The sequence below is a fragment of the Mustela nivalis genome (genome assembly GCF_964662115.1).
Source record: "Mustela nivalis genome assembly, chromosome: 3".
NCBI lineage: Eukaryota > Metazoa > Chordata > Mammalia > Carnivora > Mustelidae > Mustela > Mustela nivalis.
Genome location: NC_139022.1, coordinates 132750740 through 132768298, shown reverse-complemented (window position 1 = coordinate 132768298; position 17559 = coordinate 132750740). Strand labels below are relative to the sequence as shown.

The 17559-nt window shown below is 37.1% G+C and overlaps 1 protein-coding gene, 1 long non-coding RNA gene and 1 pseudogene across 4 annotated transcripts in view; 1 reads left to right on the top strand and 2 right to left on the bottom strand.

The window, feature by feature from the left end:
• The window catches only part of CLINT1 (clathrin interactor 1), a 60087-nt gene that overhangs the window by 38893 nt on the left and 3635 nt on the right, over positions 1-17559 (bottom strand). The gene's annotated exons all lie outside the window — the stretch shown is intronic.
• Positions 2051-4507, top strand: LOC309861938 (Y-box-binding protein 1 pseudogene; annotated as a pseudogene). Its single transcript has 2 exons — positions 2051-2087; positions 3136-4507. The product of its transcript is annotated as a Y-box-binding protein 1 pseudogene (transcript).
• Positions 6032-16108, bottom strand: LOC309861778. Its single transcript, XR_014310203.1, has 2 exons — positions 14841-16108; positions 6032-7474 (listed from the first exon to the last, which is right to left on the bottom strand). It is a non-coding gene; the product is annotated as an uncharacterized lncRNA (long non-coding RNA).

The window sequence follows — 17559 nt, the reverse complement described above, 5'->3', positions numbered from 1 at the left end:
TAGTTTCCACATATTTGAAAAGGAGCCAACATGAAGGCAGCTTATTATTTCTCAACCTGAAAAATGATCTGAGGGCATGTCATTAAGCTGGGTAGACTGCATACAATTCTTGGACGTTTGGAGTCATCTCTGGGAGTCTTTTCTCTCAATGCCTACTTCCCATTAATCTCCAAGACCTGTCGTGCTGCATTAAAAATACAGGGGCAAGGGTGGCTCAGTCAGTTAAGCATCTGCTCAGGTCGTGATCTCAAGGTCCTGGGATTGAGCCCTGCATTAGGATCTCTGCTAAGTGGGGAGTCTGCTTTTTCCACTCACTCTCTCTCTCAAATCAAATCTTTTTTTTTTTTTAAAGATTTTATTTATTTATTTGACAGAGAGAGATCACAAGTAGATGGAGAGGCAGGCAGAGAGAGGCGGGGGGGGGGGGGGAGCAGGCTCCCTGCTGAGCAGAGAGCCCGATGCGGGACTCGATCCCAGGACCCTGAGACCATGACCTGAGCCGAAGGCAGCGGCTTTAACCCACTGAGCCACGCAGGCGCCCTCAAATCAAATCTTAAAAAAAAAAAAAAGGCAGGAACCTAGGGGCAGGATGGGTGTGCTTGGATGGCTCAGTCAGTTAAATGTCTGCCTTCAGATCAGGTCCTGATCTCAGGGTCCTGGGATTAAGCCCCACGTTGGGCTCCCTTGCTCAGCTGGAGAATTTGCTACTCCCCCCCCCCCCGCTTTTGTGTGTGCTCTTTCTCTCTCTCAAATAAATACAAGAGCCACTGAACAATCTCTCCATTTTGGGTGTATTCTCTATTTATTCATCCTTCAAACCGTGACCAGATTCAGTTTTCCAACATTTAATGTTGGTCATGTTGGTCCATCACTAATTCATCGCCACCTTCCCCAAACATTTTCTTCTTCATGTATCAATGGACAGGAATATCCACAGTTACGGCTTCAGCCTTATAACTGATGACTTCCCTCCCCTCTTCCCACCCAGCATCAAATTCATTCCCTGGCCTTTTCTCCTGTAGTGTGTAAGTATCACTAATATATCCATCTACTTCTCTCTACCTACACTGCCACTACCTGAGACTGGTGGTCCCAACCATTTCTTACCCAGATTACTGCCAACAATATTGTAACTAAAGTCTCTGCTTCTCCTCTATCTCCCACCATGCTGGGACCAAAGCAAACTCTTCCTGAAATACCAATCCTATCTATGCACCCATTTTAAATCCTACGAAGTCTTCCTTACTACCTTCAAGATGAAGTCCAAATTCCTTAACTGGACAAAAAAAGGTCCTTCATATGTGGTATCAGTTTACTTTTTTAGTCCCATCACTGTCATTCTCACCTCTAGAACTTTGTACAAGCTGTTCCCTCTGTCTGAAAGCCCTCTGCCTGTCCATCCCTGCCCCTGGCCTCACTTCACCTTACCATCGGATTTTAGTTTAAATGTCATTTCCTCCAAGAAATCTTCCTTTAACTCTGGAGATCTGCCTATATGCACTTCAAAGCACCCTGTTCTTTATCTTGACCTAAAACTAAAACTAGTGTACTATAACAGACATGTGTATTTTCTTGTCTTTCTCCCCTTCTGGACTGAAAACATCCAGAAGACACAAACTGTCTTTCTCACTTAAAGATCCCCAGTGCCTGTAACAGGCTTGGTGATAGCAGATATCCAATAAATATTTATTGAGTAATTGAACAAATAGCTTAAACAGGTTCTTTCTTCTGACTAAAAAAGTCCTGGTGATCAGGACCTGCTTGATATAGTCTCAAACTACCTGTCTAGCTTTTCCTCCCATTACTTCTGTTTGATTTCCTTTAGGGGATAATTATACTTTATTACCATCTGAAATTTAAACAGCCCTTTCTTACCTCAGTAACTGTTCACTCCTGGAATCATCTTTCAGCTAAATTCAAACCTAGTTTTTAACAAAGATACAAAAATGAAGCTTCCATGATTCCTTCTAACCCTTAACCTCCCCTTTCTATGATGAAATAAACATTACATTTATAGCCCTTATGAATTATAGTGTCCTGTACAATAGCTATGTATGAACTTAATCTTAATTCCCCCTTGAAACATTGTAAGTTTTCTTGGAAACAAGTATAGTTGATTCTCTTATTTGAGGATTCTGTATTTGAGTTTGCTCACTAAAATGTTTTTGTAACACTAAAATCAATATTAATAGCACTTTCACAGTCATTTGTGAAGATGTGCAGAGCAGTGAAAAATTTGAGTCATCTGTTGTGCATATTCCCAGATGAGGTCAGAAAGGTTATGCTCTGCCTTATTGTTTTAGTTCTCATACTGTAAAAAAGTGCCCTTTTCCCAGTCTATGCAGTGACATGATTTTTCACATCTGTGTCGGTTTTTTTTTGGTGATTTCACTGTTTAATGACCTTCAAGCCTGGTGTCAAAGTGCTGTCTATAGAGTTCTAAGTGTTAAGAAGGCTATAATGTGCCTTACAAAGAAAATGCCTGTGTCAGTAAGCTTTGTTCAGGCATGAGGTACAGTGTTGCTGGCCCTCTGCTCAGTGTCACTGAATCAACAATGTATATGATAAATGTGTTCATACAGAAATTGACACAAAACATGGCTATGCATTGATGGGACGATGAAAATGTGCAGAGAGGTGCACAGAAACCTAACCTGGGAACAAAGGTTCAGTATTTGCTAATTCAGTGTTAGCACTCTGGAGAACCTGTGCACCTCAAACAAGAAGAAATGACTGTACCACATATTATGCATTCTTATTTCCCTGTCCAGTATCTAACCATGAATGCCTCACATAAAATGGATATTTAATAACCAACCAGTGAATACATGAATGGAATCCATAATCTCTTGGTAACAGAGAGGGGAATGTAAAACAAAGAAACTGAGATTAAGACGTGAATAGAGAGGGCTAAAATAAATATCCTCTAACCAACAAATATACAGAGAATGACATGAGAAATATTACCTTCATGAAATTTTTTTTTTGGGTGGGGGGAACCTGGCCAGCTCAGGCAGTAGAGCATGTGAACCCTGATCTCAAGAGTCTTAAGTTCAAGGCCCAAGATGGACATGGAGCCTACTTAAAATAAAAAGGGAGAAGAATAAAAAAAAGGACTCCAGAAGCCCTGAGCAGCCCAGGAGGAGCCGCAGCAGCCGCAACCCACCCAGCTCACCATCACAGCAACCCAGAGCAGCAAGACCAAGACCCAGCAGCCGCCTGCTGACCCCGCCCTCAGCGCCTCAGACTCCAAGTCCAGCACCACGGCAGCAGCGCAGTCCGCAGCACCTGCCAGCGGGGACAAGAAAGTCATGGCAAGGAAGGTTTTGGGAACAGTGAAATGGTTCAGTGTAAGAAATGGATATGGTTTCATCAACAGGAATGACACCAAGGAAGATGTATTTGTACACCAGACTGCCGTAAAGAATAACCACCCCAGGAAGTACCTTCACAGTGTAGGAGATGGAGAGACTGTGCAGTTGGATGTTGTTGAAGGAGAAAAGGGTGCGGATGCAGCAAATGTTGACAGGCCCTGGTGGAGGTTCCAGTGCAACGCAGTAAATATGCAGCAGACGTAACCATTATAGACGCTATCCACTTCGCAGGGGTCTTCCACGCAATTACCGGCAGAATTACCAGAATAGTGAGAGTGGGGAAAAGAAGGAGGCATTGGAAAGTGCTCCCGAAGGCCAGGCCCAACAGCACCGGCGCAACCACAGGCAATGGATCCCACCTTACTACATGCAGAGACCCTATGGGTGTCGACCACAGTATGCCAACCCTCCCCTGCGGAGAGAAGTGATGGAAGGTGCTGACAACCAGGGTGCAGGAGAACAAAGTAGACCAGTGAGACAGAATATGTATCGGGCTTATAGACGACAATTCTGCAGGGCTCCTTCCTCGACAAAGACAACCTAGAGAGGATGGCAACGAGGAAGGTAAGAAAAATCAAGATGAGACCCAGGGTCAGCAGCCACCTCAACATCAGTACCGCTGCAACTTCAATTACGGACACAGATGCCCAGAAAACCCTAAGCCACAAGATGGCAAAGAAACAAAAGCAGCCGATCCACCATCTGAGAATTCGTCCGCTCCGGAGGCTTTTGACTCCCATTTACTCGCGGGGCTGAGTAAATGCTGGCTTACCATCTCTACCATCATCCGGTTCAGTCATCCAACACGAAGAAATGAAAATGGAATTCCAGGAATAAAAAATGAACAAAAGACTGGAGCCGAAGACCTTAAGTGCTTGCTTTTTGCCCACTGACCAGATAAACAGCTATCTGCATTATCTATGCAGAATGGGGTTATTATTATTTTTACCTAAAGACGTCTTTTTGGTAATGACAAAAGTGTTTTGTGTGGTTTTTTTTTTTTAAAGCCTGGTTTTTCTCAATACACCTTTAAAGGTTTTTAAACTGTTTCATATCTGGTCAAGGAGAGATTTTTAAGAACCTCAATTTTAATTTGTAATAAAAGTTTACAACTTGATTTTTTCAAAAAATCAACAAACTGCAAGCACCCATTAATAAAGGTCTTAAATAATAATAATTTTTAAAGGGGGGCTCTCCTGTTTCAATCTGAGGTCTTTTGAAGGCATGGCCAGAAAGACTTGTTAATTTGCTATATCCCCTAAAACTGGCTTACTGACCCCTAACAAAAACTTAGAGTTAAGACACACACACACTGGCACAAGAATTCTATGTCCACAGAAACCTGTGAACACCAAAATCTAAAGTTAAAAAATACTTCAAAACCTTTAAACCTCCTACTCCTGCTGTCAACTATGGATTAAGGGGCCATCAAAGGTTTCCCATCTACAGAGGCTTAATTCTTATACAAGCAGCTCTCACTTTGCATGGCACCATGTTAACTGAAACTTGGACATACTAGTACTATGCCTTAGCTATACACTGTTACTGCAGAAGAGCTGTGCAAAGGACTCTGCACAGCAGTAACTCTTGTGTATTCTTTCCCAAATAAGGCAAACAGTACAAGCAACTGAGCACATTTTATTGCCCACTTCACATTTTATTCCATAAGAGGGCCTTATTTATGGGTTTTTAAACACTTACTTAACTCTGTGGGCCAGGCAATGTTCCAAGCCTTTTACATACAATCTAATCTATCAACTTCATGAGGCAATTACTATTATTATTCCCATTTTATGGATGAGGAAACTGAGATACAAAGAGGTTAAATATCTTGCTCATGGGCATACAACCATTAAGTGGTATGCTTAGAATTTCAACTTAGTCTGAATCCAGAGATAAAGGTTTAGGGCTTTTGCTCCTAACTGCTTATGTTATAACCACAATTTTAACCACTGCCCCTTTCTATTTGTCCCCCTTGTGATCTATTATCCAACCGAGTAGCAAGAGTAGTTATACCAATGGAATCATTTCACTCTCTTATTGAAATTCCTCACAGCTTCTTATTACACTTACAATAAATCCAAGCTCCATGCAATGGCCAAACATTCCCTGAGACTACCTTTCTCCATGTTCTTTCATACTGTTCTCTTTCTCACCAGCTCTTTCACCACTTTGCTTATTCCCTAGTATCTTCTCTCTGGGAACTTCCTTCCTCTACTCTCGTTAAAAATATTTTAAGTCTTAACATAAACCCCATGTCCTCAGAAAGGCTTTCTTCTCCTATTCTACTTAAAATAGTCCCATTCATCATTCTCTACGTTAGCCCCTTCACTTCACACTTAAAAATATAATTTTATTTACTTGTTTTTTATTTATCTCTTCCTACGAAGACTTATTTACAACTACACTTCAAGTTATCTGAAACAGTTCTAAATGATCAATAAATACTAATGAAATGAATAAACCAGGTCATCTGGTGGCTTTCTGCAATCCTTAACATAATATACCTCATTCTCTGTCATATGGGTATCTGACATGAGAAGCATACCTACAATTTTCGCTTTCTCATCAGAGATTATATAAACATTAAGAATATACTATAATTCATTCACTAAAAGATTATCATCATATATCCTAAAAAACTCTGAAAAATGTTATTTTCAAATTACTCCTTATAAATCCCAACATGACCAAAGAGATATATATTATCTGTGTTAAAATCAAACAGTGGTGTTGTATCTCCATTAAATTTCTCAAACTCTTACTCTTAATGGGCAACTTACTTGTATTTATTTTACTTTTTTAAAGGATTATTTAATAAAGATTTTGGGGTGCCTGGGTGGCTCAGTGGGTTAAAGTCTCTGCCTTTGGCTCAGGTCATGATCACAGGGTCCTGGCATGGAGCCCCACATTGGGTTCTGCTCAGCAGGGAGCCTACTTCCTCCTCTCTGTCTGCCTCTCTATTTGTGGTCTGTCAAATAAATAAATAAATAAATAAATCTTAAAAAAAAAAAAAACTTTAAAAAAGATTTTGTTTATTTATTTCACAGAGAGAGAGGGACAGCGAGAGAGGTTTGAAACACAAACAGGGGGAGTGGGAGAGGGAGAAGCAGGCTCCTGCTGGGCAGGGAGCTCAATGTGGGACTCAGTTCCCAGGACCTTGGGACCATGATCTGAGCTGAAGGTAGACACTTAACTACTGAGCCACCCAGGGGCCCTGTTTTATTTAAAATTGTGTAATTTCGCTGCTTTTTAATATACACACATGACTTTTTTTTTTTAACTGTTGGAAAAATGCCACTCTCAACATATAACCAATTTTTCCCAATTTAAGTCAAAAGGAGTTCATATTCCAAATGAATTATGAATTTGGTTTACAGATAAAGCATAAATCTAAACTTAACATATATATCAAAAGACTACCTATAGAAAATTAATCCTCAATACTTAATTCTACAAAAGTCCCATAGATATTTCTACACTTGTTTGCTAAATGAAGTGTCAGCATCCAGCGTTCTAATTAGAATAGTGCTGTCATAATTGATACTTAAATTACTCAGTAATCAGTTGCTAGCATAAACAATTCAAAAACTGAACAAGAGTTATATTACGACAGAAGTATATGAATTATAGGTAGGTGGCTGTAACAGGAAATACCACTGGAAGAATACATTTTATAGAAGCATTTTATTGACATAATTATATTATCTACAATACATATACTTGTAAAGCATGCGTTTTGATTGTTTTTTTATACTAAACTGATTTGTAGAAAGCAAATTACAATGCTAGAAGTTGAAAAAGTAGGAAGAGACTAGCAATGGAGCAGGCTTCACATAGCTTATTCTCTTAAAGTTTAAAAATATGAAAACAAAACCTTAATTATCCAGAAGAAAATCACCACTGTTACTTCTCCCACGTGCCAACTCTTTGTACTTACTCTAGGTGTTTCTACATACTAAGAAATTCTAACATCTTAATTGTGACAAATATCTCTCTATATATAATCTACCCTGTCATCTGTATTTTAAAAATCTGCCTCAAAATAAATAAACAAACAAACAAATAAATAAATAAATAAAATCTGCCTCAGTGGGTGCCTGGGTGGCTCAGTGGGTTAAGCCTCTGCCTTCGGCTCAGGTCATGATCCCAGGGTCCCGGGATCCAGCCCCGCATCTGGCTTTCTGCTCAGCAGGGAGCCTGTTTCTCCCCCTCTCTCTGCCTGCCTCTCTGACTACTTCTAATCTCTGTCAAATAAATAAATAAAATCTTTTAAAAAGAAAAAAAATCTGCCTCAGCACTAAAAGTAACCAAGACCAGGGGGTCCTTGGAGAAATGACTGACTTCAGGGCTGAAGTAGTAAAAGTACAGGATAAGTTTGAAACATCTTATCCAGAAAGTAAGAAAGTGCCCAAAAAACAAAATGAAAATAAAACCAAACAAAACACACACTAAAAAGACAAAGGCCTGCTTTACAAGGCTCCCACTGGCCAAAACTGTGACAACTTGAATGCTGAAATAAATAAAGACAGTATGGATTACAACCCATTGAATAAAATGACAAGGGATTACAACCCACTGAATAAAATGATAAGGGAGGGATGTAGGGAAGGAGGGGGAGTAATGAAAGCTCTTCTGTATGGTACATTGATAAATACATACAAGGACAGAATGTGGGGGAAGGTAATAGAAGAGGGTGAGTCACCAACTGTAACCATCACAATGAAGACTAGTTAAAGCAAGAAGCATCAGCAGATGCTAAATCTAGGCGGGAGTTTGATGAGAAGAGATCTTAAACTATCTCCCCACAGACTGCTTATTTCTTATTACGATGAGAACAGTTAACTACACAGTGAAGAAACCAGACAACACCTTGACTTAGTGCTCAAAATTAAGAGCTTACGGACCTTGTGTACCTCCTGAAAAGGACATGCTATTAATGTACTATCCCAGCTCAGAATACATACAACATCAGCTAACCTTAAATTGAGGAATAACCTTAAGTACAGAAATAAAATAACTGGCTTATAATCTTCAAAAATGCCAATGTTATGAGAGGCAAAGAAAAGTTAAGGAACTCCTCATTAAAGGAAACTAAAGAGTCATGACAAATACATGATCCTGGACAGAATCCTGCACTGGAATGAGATGACTTAACACAACTGTAATACAGGCTACAGAGAGAGAAAATTATTCTTTCAATGTTAAATTTCTTGAATCTGATACCCATATTATGGTTATATAGAATAATCATCTCTGTTCTTAGGAAAGGCACACTGAAGTTCTGAGGCAAAGATGGTATGTAACCTACTTTAAAAAATGTATCAGAAATGTACGTGTGTGTGTGTGTGTGTGTGTGTGTGTAGATGAAGTGGAAGAGGAAGAAGAGAATGTAAAGCAAATACGGCAAAAATCTTAAAAATCGGTGAATTAGGATAAAGGATTACAGGTGTTTCCTTTACTATTCCTAGAACTTTAATTTCAGAATAAAACATTATTTAAAACTTTGCCTAACTGCATAATATTGTAAATGTATTAAATGCCACTGAATTCAGCACTTTAAAATGGTTAATGCTATGTGATTCTTACCTCAGTGTTTTTTTTTTTTTTTTAAATTTGTCTCTCTAGGTAATATACATAACTTGGAACAAAAGTCAAACTCCATGAAAATGGTTAGGTTTATTACCTTTTCATTTTGAGCTATCATTTTCTTGATTCTACAATTTGGAGAACATTTATTTCAGTTTTGAACTAGGCAATGACTAGCTTTTTCAAGTGCAATCATTATTCTATTAATGCACTGAAGAATCTAGATGCAGAATGAACATTATGCTTTCAGATACAGAATGCAAAAGTTTAAATGTTAAAGTTTATCAGAGTTAAAACATAATGAAATTTAGGCTAACCTAAATTTTATAATTAATGTCATTTTATATTTAACTTATAGTAAAAGGAACAATTAGTAATATAAAGTATGCATATTTTAACCTTTTAGTACAGCAAACACCACATCTCCTTTTCTAAACCATGTTAGCATGTCAAGCAATCTTAAATACTTACACAACTGAAAAATCCTAATGGTTAACCATTTTCCTCAACTAATAAATAGGCCAAAAACACCCTCAATTAAGCTCTTAGGGCCGTTCTAGTTCTAAAGTTTCCATGTAACACAGTAACCTATTACCATATTTAATGACAATAAAAGCTAGCAAAATGTTGTATTTAGATACAACAGTGACAGAATATTTATGACTCTAAATAACCAGGACACCCATTCCCACTTGCTAGAAAAACTTAAGTAAAATATTTAGCATAAGATATTTATTTGAAAGTTGTTTTGGAAATACCAGTCATTACAAATTCAACTGTATATCCTGTGGTAGACATTATCAATTCAAGTTCAAGTTCTTCAAGTGCAATTTCTAATAAATTTTAGAAGTCTAAGCTCCCAAGGTAATAAATTTTAAAAGCCTACCCTCTCAAGTCCCGTTTTTTTAAAAGTATGGAATATTATTCCTATTCAACAACCAAAACCACTCCTACTCTGTTCTTAAAGCAGCTTTAGACAATCTTTCGCTACTGATGGCAGTTGTTTAATGCCTCTTGCACAGATTTGTCAAGAAATCAAATTTTTCTTTTATAAAGAAAAAACTGTGATGTTCTTCTTATTAAGAGGTATCATGTGTTAAAATGGCTTCACAAACAGATCAAATATCCAAGGTATTAAAAAGTAAGTGTAGTGTTAATTTTGTGTTCTAGATCCCAATTCTAGTTTGTACAGGTATGGATAAAATAGCCACTATAATAATTTTAATAGTAAAAATTTTACTAATGTTAAGGGGGTTTAACAGTTTATTTAAAAATTTCTGCCAACTTTTAAATTTCTTTTAATTAGAACTAATCTAAGGAATAACAGTCTTTGTTCATCTCTTTTAATCCTGGGTTATTGTTTTTAAAGCAGTCTCCCAATGAGGAAACTAAATAAACAAAACAAAAACACTGAAGAATTCATTGAGAACACAGTGATAACATTTCCATAATATAGTGACTCAATAAATTCTTTTAACAGTCCTGGAAGTTAGAACTTATCCCATTTTATACAGGAAAATTGGACAAAATCTCTTAATTTATCAGGTCTCCCTTCTAATTACCCCATTCCACGGCTCATTTAAAGATTTTATTTGAGAGAAAGAGAGAATCTTAAGCAGACTCCCTGCTGAGCACAGAGCTCAAAGACCAGGTTCATTCTCAGGTGGCCTACCACCACTCATTTAATAATAAAACTGAAATCCAAAGGAATCTGCTCAGCTTGGGCATACTCATGACTATTATCTTTCTGAATATATAATTTTAGTAAATGTACTGCCTGATTCCTTCATGAAAAAAATCTAAAAGGAAGTCCTGAAATTAGTTACCCTTAAAAAAATAGCTTTATACTATTCTAAGGGAATGATAAATTGATGCAAAATTCTGCACTGGGACATGAAAATTACATCATTGTAGACACAAATGCCTGACATTGTATGATATTGTACAGTGTGATCACATGACTGATTATTTTCACTTCTACCTGATTAAGTTCAGAAACACTGATAAAGGGGCACCTGGGTGGCTCAGTGGGTTAAAGCCTCTGCCTTCGGCTCAGGTCATGATCCCAGGGTCCTGGGATCGAGCCCCACATCAGGCTCTCTGCTCAGCAGGGAGCCTGCTTCCTCCTCTCTCTTTGCCTGTCTCTCTGCCTCCTTGTGATCTCTGTCTGTCAAATAAATAAATAAAATCTTAAAAAAAAAAAAGAAAGAAACACTGATAAATATCAAGCACTAACCAAAGTATGTAACTAACCCCCCCCCTTTAAAAAAAAAAGATCGATTATTTATTTATTTATTTGACAGAGATGCAGTGCAAGAGGGAACACAAGCAGGGGGAGTGGGAGAGAGAGCAGTACACCTCCCCTGAGAAGGAAGCCTGGGATCATGACCTGGGCAGAAGGCGGAAGCTTAACAACTGGGCCACCCAGGAGTCCCTGTAAATAAAAATCTTATCAACAAAGCTAAAATGAGAAATCCTGTACCTACTTCAATAGTGATGCTTGTAAAACTACCTCTATCTGAAGTCGAGTATTTGATATTTTGTTTAAATTGAGTTTTTCGTTTTTTACCCTTGATTGATTGAACTCAGATTTATCCATATAAATGTATATCCAAATCCTAAAAACTAGGTTCAACTTTTCTGACATACAGGAAATTACTTCCAGAACCCCGCCACCAAAATTTAATCCTCTATAATTTAGCTCCCCTGAAGCCATTAAAAAAATCCAAGTATCTATACTTCAAAATTATTTACTTTGTACGATCTGATTGGAGTAGGAAGGGCTCTTCCTTTTGTGATGGAGCATCATCTCAGAAAGTATTCACTGATGTTATCCTATGTTTGGAACCATTTGGGAGCAGGTTCTTATCAGTGACTCTACATTGTTATTTGAATGGTTTCAGATTTTGCACTTCATGTTTGATACCTTATTCAGCCTCATCTTCCTTTCAGGCAAATACACGTAAAAAAGAAAAAGTATCGCAGGATGTATCTCTTACATGAAGCTTTTGCTATCTTGTTTGTTCTTTTTATTCTCTGAATTTCAACAGTATTTACACTCCTATACCCCAAATTCAGGTATCATACCATCTTGTATTATTCTCTATTTCTTTTTCATGTGCTTCTCAGGTACATCTGCTTGACAGAATCAAATGCTGCTACTGGAACCTTAAGGTCTCTCTCATCTTATAATACTCCATAGGGCTCATGGAAGATGTTTACTGAATACTCAGTGAAGGACCTTTTTAATGAATGAACATGATTAGTAATGATTTTCAGTTACTGCATAACATTTAAATATTTATAACCTATACCAAAAACATAGTACTTAGGTAAGTATATAATGGACTCTGGAATATATTCTCAATCTGAAGAAAAATTGGGAAAAGTTGCGCATAAATCACAGATTCATACAACATAGTAGTACATGCACAGCAAAGACCACAATCTAAAGATCAAAGGATTATATGAAACTTTAAAGTTGTGGAAACTGGCTATAAGACTACTAATTCTGGGACGCCTGGGTGGCTCAGTTGGTTAAGCAGCTGCCTTCGGCTGGGGTCATGATCCCAGCGTCCTGGGATCGAGTCCCACATCGGGTTCCTTGCTCGGCAGGGAGCCTGCTTCTCCCTCTGCCTCTGCCTGCCATTCTGTCTGCCTGTGCTTGCTCTCTGCCCCCCCCCCTCTCTGATAAATAAATAAAATCTTAAAAAAAAAAAAGACTACTAATTCTGAAGCACATACTATAGCTCATAACTGTTATACTTTCTAAGATTAAGTAGTGAGCACCTTCACTACAAAACCCAAGATTTTCTTTTGCACATACACAAACATCTGTTTGCTTTCCTTCTGTTAAAGGGCATCCAACTTACAGACATTATTCAAAGTTCTGCAAGAGTCCAGAAAATTTTTCTTTTATAATAGCTACATACAGGGGGAAAAAAACTCACTGAATTTGGTTCAGGAACTTAAGAATTATAAATTTCTTTCTAAGTAATTTTTAATTAGTGTAAGGTATACACTAGTAACTCACCCTTATTATAGTAAAATAAGGCATTCTTTGTTTAATGTCCTGTAAAAGTAGCAAAAACTGTTAAATATATGTCCTTACAGCTGTCATCTAGATTTAAATCTAGACTCTTATTTTCTAGATGTGTTACTCTGGGCAAGTGCCTGGACATCTCTGCGGCCCATTTCCTCATCAATACATTGAAGACGATAATAATGTTGTCACAATTGTTCTTAGCATATGGCAAATGTTAAATAACTACTAGCTTTTATTAAAAATATATGGACTTGGAAGATTTCCTCAGTAATATAAATCAGCTTATCAAATTTAAGATATTCACAAATATTCATTGAGCACCTACTATATGTAATATGCTGTTCTAAGAGTCAGTAATACAGGAGTAAACAAAACAAAGTCCCTCCCTTTAAGGAGTTTAATCCCTGAGGCAGCAGCTGTAAATAAAGGCAGTAAGAGGGGAAAGGAGTGATGCAGGTGAATGCATGCTATTTTATATGGGGAGTAAACAGAGAATCAGAGTGGTAGATGAGGTCACAGGGGGCAGTAGAGAGACAAATCAAGTACAGGCTAGAGGCAGTGAGGAGTGACAAGGGCTCTGAGGCAGATCCGATACAGTATTTTTAAAGAATCACTAGTGCTATGTGAAAAGCAGGTTATAGGATTAAAATTTTCATTTGGCTTCATGAGAAATAAGCGACACTTCAAAAACCCATTTAATGCCAAACTTATAAATACAAGCCAAACACATTAAACCAAGGGTATTCTTTAACTATTAAGGGTTAATTACAAAAACAGTTTTAATCAGACAACCTTAAGCTGAAGAATGAATATGAGAAAAATTAATAGGAAAAAACCCTCATCATATTTATTTGCACTGTTCTTTAATGATTTCCTAAAAATACATGAAAACAAATGGCAAAAGAAACAAGAAATTGAATATTCAAAGCAGGTGGTTTTTCTATTTAAAAAATTTAAGGCTAGATCTAGATGAGAATTTTTTAAAAGATTTTTATACATTTGACAGAAAGAGAGAGAGAACACATAAGCCAGGGAAGGGCAGAGGGAGAGGGAGCAGAAGATGCCCCATTGAGCAGGGAGGACAATGCAGGGCTTGATACAAGGACCCTGGGATCAAGACCTGAACTGAAAGCAGATGCTTAACCCCACTGAGTCACTCAAGCACCCCTAGGTGAGAATTTTTGAGTGAAACATTTCAAAAGCATGCAAACACATCTGCCATGTAGTGGTGAATGCAGGTGTAAGTTACAATTATTTACATTTGAATTATATAGAACCTACTCCCCTAAGAATTTAGAAACTTAACAAAATCACATGTCAAAAGACATTCTTATTAGCAAACTACTTTCCTTAAGTACAAAACATGCCTATGGTTGCAAATAAACAAAATTATTCGTATCTAATAGTTCATTAGTTGAATCTATCCACAAGTCACAAACAGCTATAAACTGTTTCCAACGTGGGAGTACATTATGTTCTTTTACCTGTATTTAATTTTCAGGCTGAAGAGCTCTGGTAAGCCAAAAAAAAAATTCTTGCCAACTTGGGAGAATGGACTGAATAATTGGAAAACCCCTTCTGCGATGTTCTTTACTTGTATATATTGCTCATCTATTGTCAGAGGTTACAAATATGATATATTTTAGAGATTTTTTTTTAAGATTTTTTTTAAAAAGATTTATTTATTTGACAGACAGAGATCACAAGTAGGCAGAGAGGCAGGCAGATAGAGAGGGGAAGCAGGCTCCTGGCCAAGCAGAGAGCCCGATGTGGGGCTCCTCCCAGGACCCCTGGGATCATGACCTGAGCCGAAGGGAGAGGCTTTTGCCCACCAAGCCCACCTAGGCACCCCAGAGATTTCTTTTTCTTGATACTGTTCAGTTTCTTAAGAATAAACCATCAACTTCAATTTGCCTTCAAAAAATAAATCTTTTTACATCTTAGGAGGAAAGTTTACATTAGCCCTATCTTTGAAATCTTGAAAAAAATACAAAATAAACTGAACAAAAATTAGCAGATGGAAACTGCAATATGTCTTCCCAAAGACTCTATTCCTCAACATGTCTTTTTAAAGAACTACTTCTGTAATATGCTTTATAATATTAAAGTAAAAGATTTTATAACTTGGTGAAAACAACACACAGCACAGGTAGTAGAGATACTTAGTGAGCTTTCCTTTATGTAGGTTAAGCTGTCCATTCAGATGAAGAGCTTTATGAAAGAGTGCCCCTGAAAATAATGATTCAGGATTAAAACACAGTTCTTACATACTTGTAAATAATGTAGTCTGACAACAATATTTTCTTTATTTTTTTAAACACTTATTCTTTTGAATTTTTTGTATGTTACAAATTACTTTTTGTATTACATAATAACAATAGGCATTTCAAGAGTTTATGTCAGATAATATGCTAAGTGTATCACATGAATTTAATCCTCACAAGAACCCTGTAAAAAAAAGTATCTCCACTTCCTAGACAGAAAAATGTAGAGATATTGTTTCAATGCCCAAGACCACTGCTTCTAAAAAAAAAAAAAAAAAAAAAAGACCACTGCTTCTTAGTAGTGGACCCAGATTTTAGTCAAGTTCTGATCTCTAAATCAAACTGCTTCACAAATCCATATTGCCCGGAGGTGTAGTAGGATAAGGTGTCTTGCTAGCAAATTACTATAAAAACAGGTGGATGGACAAACACACACAAGTCAACTGAACAAGGAAAACTTATGAAATGACACCTTAAAAAAGCATAAAGGAATAAACAGTTAAATATGTTGTTCTAGAATGTTAAGTAATGTCAGCTGAGGCTAAAAGGAGTTAACTCATTGTATCTAAGAGCTATGACAAATACTAAAAAAAAAAAAAAAAGAACTTTCTAAAAGCTAAATATATCCTAATATGAAAGATAAAACAGTAAAATTTCTTCAAGATTAAAACATTAAACTGCCTATACTCTTTCTTCTTAAAAGAAATATAAGTAAACATTAGAAATAAATAAGAAAATAATACAAAAGCATAGAAAAAAAGGTTCAACTGCAGAGTCATACTGTAAAAACCAAGAGTACTAGTAAGTGTAATTTAAAATTAAAAAAAAAAAAAAAAAAAAAAAAAGCCAAGGACTTTTAGTGGATATATCAGTAAGCAGATGAAAAACTACTTGCAAACTAACACACATGGCACAGAAAAACACAAGAGGCAACTAAGTGATTTTTAAAAGCATTTGACACTAGTACTAAATAGGCTAATTTAAACTAAAGAAATGCTGGCAGAAGATAAATTAAACCCTTCGTTCTTTGGAATTAAATTCTTAATATCTTCTTATAACCACTTACTAGAGGAGAAGGAGGATAATTATTTCAGCAGTAACAATTATCTGTAATTGGTTCCCCAAAATTTGATATGGGAATAATAAAAAGCAGACAGTCATGTTGGCTTTCAAATTCTAAGACACACACGGAAGAGAGATATACTGGTAAGATGATAGGGAAATAAAGGGGAAACCATGTGCGGACTAAAAGGCAAAACTGATAAGTTCAAGTTGTAGCCTATCATGTAATGTCAAGTTTCTTTTTTCTTTCTTTTTTTTTTCTTTTTAAGATTTTATTTATTTATTTGACAAAGAGAGGGAGACACACACAGACAAAAAGGGGAATACAAGCAGAGTGAGTGGGAGAGGGAAGCAGGCTTCCCACTGAGCAAGAAACCTGATGGGGGACTCTGCTCCCAGGATCATGAACAGAAGGCAGAAGCTTAATGACTGAGCCACATAGGGGCCCCAATGTCAAGTTTCTTGAAGGCAGGTATTATACTTTTCAAGTTCAGAAAGTACAGTACTACTCCAAAAAAATAATAAATGTATTATCTGTTGAAATAACCGAATGAAACTATTTTCTATAAAAGCCAAAAGTTCTCCCTCCCGGTTCTAGACTAGAACAGCAGTTTCTGTCGCTCCATTACATGAGCTAAACATGCAGGTAACACCAACAAAAATCAGCCTTTGGGGGAAAATGCAAGCGATGCTTAGGAAGATAACTTAAAATGGACTGGAACAGCTGCCTTTCTATAGGAGTTAGCCCACGCCTGGAAATCACTGTCATAAAAAGAGAAAGAACCACTGGAGCGCCTGGGTGGCTCAGTCATTGGGTGTCTGCCTTCTGCTTGTGTCGTGGTCCCGGGATCAGAGACTGTTTCTCCCTCTCCCACTTCCCCTGCTTGTGATCCCTCTCTCACTGTGTCTCTCTCTGTCAAATAAGTAAATAAAATATTTTTAAAAAGAAAAAAAAGAGCAAGGACCACTAATGAAATAGATTTACCATTAATATTACTCCCGGAGATGAAAGATAAGAATTAGCCGCGTCTGAATAATAAGCAGCAGTTGTGATCTACTACTATCAGGTCACGTTCACTGTATTTCCAAAATTTGGAGAAAAAATAGAGAATTGCAGCACCTTTCAATCTATACCATGTAGGATGACGAAATATAAAAGTTATCCAATTTCATTACAAGAAGGCAGGTCACACAATAGTGGTCAAGCTAATCCTAGTCAGTAAGA